Genomic DNA, 11,727 nt, shown 5'->3' with positions numbered 1-11,727 from the left:
CGGCCTGCTGGACGTGCCCCTCGACCGGCTCCGTCGCACAAAGCCCTGCTTCGGGGTCGGCAGTGGCTTTACCAACCCCTTGGGGCAGATCCGTCTCCCCATCACCTTCGGGACCAACGTCAACTTCCGCACCGAGCTCATCGACTTCGACACCGCCAGGATAGACCTGCCATACAATGCCATCCTAGGGTACCTCGCTCTGGCCAAGCTCATGGCAGCAGCTCATCCAGCCTAAACCCTCATGAAGATGCCAGGTAGCAACGGTGTCCTCACGATGGCAGGGGACACCAAGGACGCGCTGCAGGCCCTCAAGATCGTTTTCAGGTCTGTGGCATCTGTGCTGCGTGGCGAGAAAGGGGGCCCTGAGGCCCCAGGGGCAGCGCCGACCAAGAAGAAGTAGTTGTTCTCCCAAGATCAAGCCAAGACGAAGCAAGTGCTGGTCAATGAAGACGGGGCGTCAGGCGCCACCTTTCCCATAGGAGTTGGCCTCCCTCGGGACCAAGAAAAAGCATTGGTCGACTTCTTGCACGCCAACAAGGACGTGTTAGCATGGGAGCCCAAAGACCTGGTCAGGGTTCCGAGGGGAATAATCGAGCACCACCTAAAGATATGCCCAAACATGCGCCCAGTGAAGCAGAAGACCCGCCGCCAGTCCACCGAGAAGCAGGCATTCATTGTCCAAGAAACCTGCAAGCTGCAGGATGCTGGGGTCATCAGGGAGGTACGGTACCCGGAATGGCTGGCAAACCCACTTGTCGTCCCCAATAAAGGAGGGAAGGAATGCATGTGTGTCGACTTCACCAACCTCAACAAGGCTTGCCCTCAGGATCCCTTCCCGCTTCCTCACATCGACCAGATCGTTGACTCCACCATCGAGTGCGACCTGTTGTGCTTTTTGGACGCCTTCTCAGGCTACCACCAGATCAAGATGGCCGTGCAAGATGTGGAGAAGACGGCGTTCCTGACCCCCTGCGGAGTGTACTGCTACACTTGCATGCCCTTTGGGCTGCGCAATGCCAGGGATACCTTCCAATAGCTGATGCACATCACCCTGGGCGAGCAGCTCAGGAGAAATGTTGAGGCATATGTTGACGACATAGTGGTGAAGTCTTGGGAGGCAAGGACCCTGATTGAGGATCTGGAGGAGACGTTTGCCAGCCTGCGCAAGGTGGACCTGCGGCTCAATCCTGAGAAGTGCGTATTCGGAGTTCCCTCTGGCAAGCTGCTGGGCTTCCTAGTATCACATAGAGGGATCGAGGCAAATTCGGAGAAGGTCGAGGCAATAGAAGACATGAGCCCTCCGCAGACCCTGAAGGAAATGCAGAAGCTGGCGGGCTGCATGACCTCGCTGGGGCGTTTCATCTCCAAGTTGGGAGAACGCGCCCTCCCGTTCTTCAAGATGATGAGAAAGAAAGGGGCGTTCGAGTGGACCCCTAAAGTTGATGCAGCCTTTCAAGACCTCAAGAGATACTTGACTAGCCCGCCGATAATGGTGGCGCCGCGCCCTCTTGAGCCCCCGGTACTCTATCTAGCAGCCACCCCTCACTCTGCCAGCGCCGCCCTGGTGGCGCTAAGGGAGGAACGCACGTTCAAGGGCCCTTGGCAGGGCGCTCGATCAACAAGCAAAGCGCAACAGCCTCAGGACAGCACTCCTGAGACCTCGACCGACCCAGCGGCCGACATTCCTCCCGAGGCTGCAACCGACCCCTCGATTGGGGGGGGGTCCTAAGGCCGGCCCTCGCGAGACCGCACTCGGCACAAGGAAGGCGGGGCCGCTGAAGGCCCGCATCATCAAGAAGCACAAGACTCCACCAACACCTCTTCCCTTGTCGAGCACCCGGTCTACTTCGTCAGCACGGTGCTGCGGGAGGCACGGGCGCGTTACCCTATGCCTCAAAATCTCTTGCTCGCGCTCCTCCTCGCCTCCCAAAAGCTGTGCCACTACTTCCAAGGCCACCCCATCCCAGCCTACCCACTGGAGAGGGTGCTCCAGAGCCAAAATGCCACCTGGCGAGTTGCAGAGTGGAACATTGAGCTCCAGGCATTCCAACTAGAGTTCAGTACCACTAGAGTCATCAAGGGTGCGGCCCTCGCGGATTTCGTGGCAGAATGGGCTGACACCCTTGACCGCGGAGTGAGCCAGGACTGTTCCCTCTTGCCTGGGGACGAAGAGACAGACGGGTGGATCATGTACTTCGATGGCGCATTCGCACGACAAGGTGTAGGGGCTGGCGCCATCCTCATCTCACCCACTAAGGACAAGCTCTACTACGCAGTACAACTCTGTTTTTAGCAGGGCGGAAAGGTCTCCAACAACATCGCAGAGTATGAAGGCTTGCTCGCTGGCCTTAGGGCCACAGTGGTGCTGGGGGTGAAGCGCCTCACCATTAAAGGCGACTCCTAGCTCCTCATCAACTTCTCCAACAAAGAGTACACACCCAAGGACGAGCACATGAAGGCATACCTAGAAGAGGTACGCAAGATGGAGAAATGGTTCTTAGGCTTGGAACTGCAGCACGTGCCGCGAGGAACAAACAAGGAGGCGAACGACATCGCTAAGAGGGCGTCCCGGAGGCTCCCTCAGGAGCCGGGGGTGTTTGAAGAGTAGCTCTTCAAGCCGTCAGTGGCTCCCCCACCACGGCTCTAGCACCTCCTCAGGAGGATCACCCCAAGCACCAGCAACCGGTGTCCCAGCATGCGGCCCTCCCTCTGGTCCCTGCCTGCTCCTCGTGCTCGAGCCCCAGGAGGGGTGCTAGACAGAGGAGTTCAAGGCGTACCTACTTCAGGGGACCCTGCTGGAGAAGGAGGAGGACGCCTAGCTGGTGGCTCGTCAGGCTACCGCGTACTTCATCCCTGATGGTGAGTTGTACCGCAAGAGGCCCAATGATGTTTCATTATGGCGCATCTCCAGGGAGCATGGTCTCGAGCTGCTGGTGGACATACACGATGGGGATTGCGGACATCATTCCTCATCATGCATTCTTGTGGGCAAGGCGTTCCGCAGTGGCTTCTACTAGCCCACTGCACTCAATGACGCCGCCGAGCTGGTGCGCTCCTGTCAAGCATGCCAGTTCCACGCCAAGCAAATTCACCAGCCTGTGCAGGGCCTCTATACAATCCCGCTCACATGGCCGTTCACGGTCTAGGGGCTGGACATCCTGGGGCCGTTCCCTCGAGCGCCAGGGGCTACCGCTACCTCTACATCACCATCGACAAGTTCACCAAATGGGCAGAGGTGGAAGCTGTCCGCACAATCCCAGCTGTATCAGCCGTCAAGTTCATCAAGGGACTCGTGAGCCGGTTTGGGGTCCCTAACCGCATCACCACCGACAATGGCTCGCAGTTCACTAGCAACCTTTTCAAAACATATTGTGCTAACCTTGGAACGCAGATATGCTACACCTCAGTGGCACACCCTAGGTGCAACGGCCAAGCCGAGCATGCCAACGCCGACATCCTAAGGGGCCTCAAGACAAGGACCTTCAAGAAGAAGCTCGAGGCATGCGGCAGGGGCTGGCTCGATGAGCTCCAGTCCGTACTGTGCTCCATCCGCACCATCATGACCAAGCCAACAGGAGATACACCGTTCTTCCTCGTCTATAGAGCTAAAGTGGTTCTCCCACACGAGGTCAAGCATCGCTCCACGCGGGTCCTGGTGTTCGATGAGGCACGTCAGGACGCCATCCGGGGGATGGATCTCGTGCTGGGGGAGGAATGCCGCCGTCAAGCCTCGCTTCGAGCGGCAAGGTACCAGTAGGCGATGCGGCGGTACCACTGTTGCAGTGTCTGCTCCAGGACATTGGAGGTGGGCAACCTCGTCCTGAGGCAGGTGCTCACCAGGGAGGATCTCCACAAGCTCTCTCCCATGTGGGAGGGCCCGTTTAGGATTGCCCGTGTCTCCAGGCCTAGCGCGGCGCACCTAGAGACAGGGGACGGGGTCCGCATCCAGAATGCCTGGAACATCCAGCACCTCCAGAAGTTATATCCATGAAGCAAGGCTCCGGCCTGTGAAGGTCTCTGCTCGTGACACTCTCACGTAATAATGAGTGGGGCTGTACATGTCCCAGAGTCTCCTGAGAGCCGCCCCGGGGCCTCACGGGGCTCCCTCCCACGTCTTAGTGGCATCACTTAGCTCCACGCTTGTGGGAAGACTAGATTAGGTGCCGAACACGGATGTTCATTTGCTTTCCGAAGTTGCTTGCAATCTTTTAGTGATCTTTAATGGAGTTGGTGCTTTCGTGCTTTGGTTCGCCGAGTTGGATTTTTCTCCTCTTGTTTCGTTTGCTCTTAGCCTGAGGGCTAGGAAGAGGTGACAGTTGCCTGTTGATCTTCCTCGCACGCCTCGCGCGTGGGTGGCTAGGCAGGTGTGTGCACTTGGGCTTGCCCTCATGCGTGCACACTGTGCCGAACCCCGCTGCCCCAGTGCTTCGGCCTTATCCTCGCGAGGAGCCCCCGATCAAGCTCACGGGCACCAGCACCCCTCATGTCCGTGCCCCCCGGGCAACGCGACGCAGTTCATTAGTCCACAGCTAACCTACGACAGGAAGCTCGTGCAGAAAGGAATGAGGGGCTAGACAGGCTTCTTTCTCTAAACAGCTCTGCAGCGGATCTACAACACCTCCCGAGTCGCTGGGAACGGGAGCTTCGACAGACACCTAGGGCCTCACCCTCGTGAGGAGTGAAGTCACTACAAACACGTCAAGCTAAGTTACCACACCCTTGCCTACCCAGAGTAAAGATGCTACAACATGGCCTTGAGATAATAAGCATAGCATAAAAGGGGGCATAACTGCCATAGTTCATTACACACCCCAGCGGGGCACACTACTTTTTTTTCAAATTGCAGAAGAAAGGAAAGGCTAAACAAAGATGGCCCGAGGGCGTGCGGATCTAGCACCAGTGCCGCGTCCTCAAGCAGCGCCTCAAGGTGGCCCCGACACTCCACCAGTTCCCTCGCAGGCGGCCCGGGGCCGTGGCAGATCTTGAGTCCAAGTTCAGTGGCCCTGGGATCATGTCGGGCTCCCCTCCAGCTTCACCAGAGCATGGCGGCGGGACGACCCATCGTCGCCCTCGATCCAAGCTCGATGGCGTGGGGGCTGGTCGTAGCCGCCGCTGCTCGAGCTCTCACCCGAGGAAGAGCTGCTGCCACGGGAGGAGGAGCGGACATCGTCAGGGCCAAGCCTGCCTTCGCCACCTTTGTCGTCGTTGTTGTCTTCGGGAATTACCCCACATGGTGGCCGTCCTCCCCGAACTCCCTCACGTAGAGGGTCGCCAGGCCGTTGTACTTGAAGTGGAGGGTGCACCTCCCGCCCAGGCCTCATGTGCGGGCGAACGTCTGCCAGCCGTGGGTTAGGACCATGCTGCCCGTGGCGGCGACCTCCGTCCCCACCCACGAGGCCCTATTGCAGCAGCCGTCAGCCTGCAGCCAGAGGCCGTCGAGCCCCGAGGATGGATACTTACTTGAGAAGAAGCACGGAAGCAAGAGCGAGGTGCCGGCAGGCGCCTCCGACCACACCACAAACTCCGGAAGCACGTCCAGCAAGGAGAAGTGTGGACGGGAAGGGTGCGCAACCATGGTGCGCCTCCCCTCGTCATGGGAGCTGCTCCGGAGCCGGTGGCCCCCGCCGCGAGAAGAGGTACCACCGCGGGTGCCAAGAGAGACACCGGCCCTGGGGGATGTGTGCCCGCGCCCCCGGGGGCCACAGCAGGGGTCGCAGGGTGCTTACGGGGACGACCACAACCTCTCTTAAGAAGCGGAGAGGTTGGCCACTCCTTGGAAGCCTTCCCCTTTTCAGCCGCAGAAAACCTCCTCATCGGCGCCATGGAAGCAAGACGGAGAAGGAGAAGAAACAAGCAGCAAGAAGATGGAGGGAGAGATGAGAGAGGGGGCTCTGCCTCTCCCCCTCATTTATAGCCAAAGGGAGGCCAACCGCCGGCCTCCACGACCTCGCGCCATGATGATCTTCTGCATGCAGCATCAACCCGTCAAGTCGAACAGTTGCCAAGGCAGCATGGGGAAGTGGAGACGCCCACTTCCCATCAATCGCCACGCGTTGTTCAAGGCCGCAGGCGGTTAGGGCCCGCGGTGCTCCGCACTTGCCCTTTGGCTTCGCCTAGAAGCCAAGTCCGAGCGCGCCTTAGGCCCTGGGGCTACTGTCAGCGTTCTGGATGTGGGGGTACCCAGACTTGCCTGCCTGCGGCCCACTGCGCGGCTCCATCGACGGCCTGGTATGGCCCAGCTTCGGCATTGACAGTTCAAGACCCTCGCGAGGGGCCAAGCCTCGCGAGGCGGACGACGCCAAGACCCTCGAGGGATCGGCCTCCTCAGGCTGGCTCCCGAGGGGCGGAGAGTTCTATGCAAGGTGCACCTCACAAGGCTCAGCTGACGTGAGCCATGATGACCAAGGCCAGGCGGGCGCCAGCGGACGCAGAGCGCCAGTTTCCCCTTTGGTGCAAAGGAGGCAAGCGGCAGTTGCGGAGTCCCGAGGAATCAACCAACGGTGTCCATTCTGGTGCAACAAGACCAAGACCGCCATGACGGTAGGACGGAGGTCATCACCGAGCCCACCGCATCGTCACGACCAAAGGCTTTTTGCAGGCAAAGACCAGTTTAGTCAGGATAGGATGTACTACTTGTCCCCCTTCAAATATGGCTGTTGTGGGATCCCTTCCCGCCAACATTTGGGATGAGGACTGATAACCCACAAGTATAGGGGATCGCAACAGTTTTCGAGGGTAGAGTATTCAACCCAAATTTATTGATTCAACACAAGGGGAGCCAAAGAATATTCTCAAGTATTAGCAGCTGAGTTGTCAAATCAACAACACCTGAAAGACTTAATATCTGCAGCAAAGTATTCAGTAGCAAAGTAGTATGGAAGTAACGGTAATGGTGGAAAAAGTAACAGTAGCAGTTTTGAGCAATCGTAACAGTGGCAACGGAAAAGTAACTGAGCAAAGATCAATATGTGAAAAGCTCGTAGGCAATGGATCAATGATGGATAATTATGTTAGATGCAATTCCTCATGCAACAGTTATAACATAGGGTGACACAGAACTAGCTCGAGTTCATCAATGTAATGTAGGCATGTATTCCGTATATAGTCATACATGCTTATGGAAAAGAACTTGCATGCAATCTTTTGTCTTACCCTCCCGTGCTAGCGGGGTCCTATTGGAAACTAAGGGATATTAAGGCCTCCTTTTAATAGAGTACCGGACCAAAGCATTAGCACTTAGTGAATACATGAACTCCTCAAACTACGGTCATCACCGGGAGTGGTCCCGATTATGGTCACTTTGGGGTTGGCAGATCATAACACATAGTAGGTGACTATTGAATTGCAAGATAGGATCAAGAACTCACATATATTCATGAAAAAATAATAGGTTCAGATCTGAAAACATGGCACTCGGGCCCTATTGACAAGCATTAATCATAGCAAAGTCATAGCAACATCAATCTTAGAACATAATGGATACTAGGGATCAAACCCTAACAGAACTAACTCGATTACATGGTAAATCTCATCCAACCCATCACCGTCCAGCAAGCCTATGATGGGATTACTCATGCACGGCGGTGAGCATCATGAAATTGGTGATGGAGGATGGTTGATGATGACGATGGCAATGGATTCCCCTCTATGGAGCCCCGAACGGACTCCAGATCAGCTCTCCCGAGGAAGAATAGGGCTTGGCGGCGGCTCTGTATCGTAAAATGCGATGAATCCTTCTCTTTGATTTTTTTCTCCCCGAAAGTGAATATATGGAGTTGGGGTTGAGGTCGGTGGAGTCCCAGGGGGCCCACGAGGCAGGGGGCGCGCCCTGCACCCTCGTGGACAGGGTGTGGGCCCCCTGATGCCGATTCTTTCACCCGTATTTTTTATTAATTCCAAAAGGTTGCTCCGTTGATTTTCAGGTCATTCCGAGAACTTTTATTTCTACAAAAAAATAACACCATGGTAGTTCTGCTGAAATAGTCATCTGTCCAGGTTAGTTCCATTCAAATCATGCAAGTTAGAGTCCAAAACAAGGGCAAAAATGTTTGGAAAAGTAGATACGTTGGAGACGTATCAACTCCCCCAAGCTTAAACCTTTGCTTGTCCTCAAGCAATTCAGTTGACAAACTGAAAGTGATAAAGAAAAACTTTTACAAACTCTGTTTGATCTTGTTGTTGCAAATATGTAAAGCCAGTATTCAAGTTTTCAGCAAAGATTATGAACTAACCATATTCACAATAACATTTAGGTCTCATGTTTACTCATATCAATGGCATAATCAACTAGCGAGCAATAATAATAAATCTCGGATGACAACACTTTATCAAAACAATCATAATATGATATAACAAGTTGGTATCTCGCTAGCCCTTTCTGAGACTGCAAAACATAAATGCAAAGAACCCCTGAAGATCAAGGACTGACTAGACATTGTAATTCATGGTAAAAGAGATCCAGTCAGAGTCATACTCAATGTAAATTAATAGCAATGCATGCAAATGACAGCGGTGCTCTCCTACTGGTGCTTTTTAATAAGAGGATGATGACTCAACATAAAATTAAATAAATAGACCCTTCGCAGAGGGAAGCATGGATTTGTAGAGGTGCCAGAGCTCGAGTTTTGAAACAGAGATAAATAATATTTTGAGCGGTATACTTTCATTGTCAACATAACAACCAAGAGATCTTGATATCTTCCATGCTACACACATTATAGGCGGTTCCCAAACTGAATGGTAAAGTTTATACTCCCCCCACCACCAACAAACATCAATCAATGGCTTGTCCGAGACAACGGGTGCCGTCCAACTAACAACAACCCTGAGGGAGTTTTGTTTGCATTTATTTTGATTTGATTTGAGCATGGGACTGGGCATCCCAGTTACCGGCCATTTTCTCGTGAATGATGAGTGGAGTCAACTCATCATGAGAATAACCCACCTAGCATGGAAAATATAGACATCCCTAGTTGATACATGAGCTATTCGAGCATACAAAATAGAATTTCATTTGAAGGTTTAGAGTTTAGCACATACAAATTTACTTGGAATGGCAGGTAAATACTGCATATAGGAAGATACGGTGGACTCATATGGCATAACTTTGGGGTTTATGGAAGTGGATGCACACGCAGTATTCCTACTTAGTACAAGTGAAGGCTAGAAAGAGACTGGGAAGCAACCAACTAGAGAGCGACAACAGTCATGAACATGCATTAAGATTAATCAACAATGAGTGCAAGCATGAGTAGGATATAAATCACCATGAACATAAATATCGTGGAGGCTATGTTGATTTTGTTTGAACTACATGCGTGAACGTGTGCCAAGTCAAGCCACACGATTCATTCAAAGGAGGATACCACCCTATCATACCACATCACAACCATTTTAATAGCATGTTGGCACGCAAGGTAAACCATTATAAACTCCTAGCTAATTAAGCATGGCATGAGCAACTATAATCTCTAATTGTCATTGCAAACATGTTTCATCCGTAATAGGCTGAATCAGGAATGGTGGACTAATCACATTTACAAAAACAAGATAGGTTGAGTTCATACCAGCTTCTCTAATCTCAGTCAGTCCATCATATATCGTCATTATTGACTTTCACTCGCACGACCGAATAGTGTGGATAATAATAATAGTGCACATGCATTGGACTAAGCTGGCATCTGCAAGCATTTAATACAGAGGAGAAGACAAGGCAATATGGGCTCTTGGTTAGGTCAACAATAATGCATATGAGAGCCACTCAACATTTTCATTATGGTCTTCTCCTCTCGACCCCCAAAGGAAAGAAAAGGAACAAAACTATTTACACGGAAAAGCTCCCAACAAGCAAAAGAAGAATGAGAAATCTTTTTGGGTTTTCTTTTAATTTTACTACTACAAGCATGGAAAGTAAACTAGCTAAAAGCTACAACTAATTTTTTTGGTTTTTATTAAGGTTTTTCAAACACACACTAAGAAAGGAAGAAAAGGAAAATAAACTAGCACGGATAGTACAATGAAAAAGTATCAGCACCGACAACTAGCATAAGTGTGTGAGCATGAACGTAATGTCGGTGAGAAATACGTACTCCCCCAAGCTTAGGCTTTTGGCCTAAGTTGGTCTATGGCCACTGCTCGAAGCTACTCTCTCCGGTGTACTGAGGAGGATCCTCCGGGTGCCACTGGTTAGCGAGCTCCTCCGGATCCCACTGATAAACAGACTGTCTATATGGGTCAAGTTGTGGCTCAGGCTCAGGCTCTTGGGCTGGTGTCATCCTCCAGTATGCATAAATGGCCTCGGGCAAGATGAGGTACGTGCCTGAAAGTATGTTAAACAAAGATGGTGCATGCAAGATAATAGTCTCACAGTGAATTTTACCAAATATCAAATTATACTTAATCATCTTCTTATTTTTAACAATAAACTCATGTGCTACCATACTCTTATAATCTAGAAAAATAGTGGGCAACAACTTTTCCTCTTTCTTATAAAGCCTAATAGGTATCTCAAAGTGTTCAGAAAGGCGTGAGGCAAAGATACCACCAAAGATGGGGCCCTTTGTACGATTCAGACTTAACCGTTTAGCAACAATAGCGCCTAAGATGAAAGTTGTATCACGAAACAAAGCATGGCACAAAAGAATAAGATCAGGAGCACTAAGATTTCCACTGTTCCCATGACAAATTAAGCATCTACTAGCAAATATCGCAAAGTAACGTAGAACGGGAAAATGTATACTGGTAATTCGTGCATTGAAACTTTCCTCGTTTCCCCTACAACAATTCTATCAATAAACTCATCCACATCACTACGATGTGGTTCCTCGATGCTGCCCACAAAGGGTATCTTGCATACCCAACAAAAATCACGGAGTGACATCTCCTTAACCTCATCATATAAGTGAAACACCACTGAAGGTGGTGATTTCTCAGCATGGAAAGAAAAATTTTGTATGAAAGTATTAGTGAGTAGGAGATACTATTCGCGCCGGTCATGGAGCAAGTCGGTGAGGCCTGCATTCTCGGCCAAGTAATAAAAGTCATCATGAATTCCGGCGGCCCTCAAGAATGCATCACAAGGCCATTCACACGGCCGAACTTCCGTGGTGCAAGGAAGATTGAAGTTGGCCTTTTTGTTCTCCTCATTCTTCTTATCCATCGAGCTTTGGCTCGAAGAGGCCCTCAACAATCTCTTTATCATTTTCTCTGAAAATTTTCTAAAATTTTCGGTGACTCAAAATAAAAATGCACCAAACTCAACAAGATTGATAGCAACTACTCCCACAAGTGCCTAGAGGCTATATCATGCATTAAAACTACTTGGGACCAAATAAATTTGACATGCAAGCTCAAGAACAGGGTCACCTTAGCAGAAAAATGTTGCAATAAATAAAGCACTAGAACAAAAACCAATTGGACCATTGGAGGAATCACATACCAAAGAACAATCCCCCAAAACAGTTTTGTGAATGGAGATTTGAGCAAGGAGATAAAAAATGGCAGCAAGATGAGCTAGAACACGGGTTTGAGCTATGGGAGGATTGTTTCTGGAGGAAGACGAAGTGAGTGGGTGCTGGAATAAGTGGAGGGGGTCCACGTGGGGCCCACAAGGCAGGGGCATGCCCCGTGCCCTCGTGGCCAAATGGTGGCCCCCCTGGTGTCTTCTCAGTGCTACGAATTCTTAAATATTCTACAAAAATTCATACTTCATTTTCAGGGCATTTGGAG

This window comes from Triticum dicoccoides, chromosome 4B (assembly GCF_002162155.2).
Source record: "Triticum dicoccoides isolate Atlit2015 ecotype Zavitan chromosome 4B, WEW_v2.0, whole genome shotgun sequence".
Classification (NCBI taxonomy): domain Eukaryota; kingdom Viridiplantae; phylum Streptophyta; class Magnoliopsida; order Poales; family Poaceae; genus Triticum; species Triticum dicoccoides.
This window is presented reverse-complemented; position numbering follows the sequence as displayed.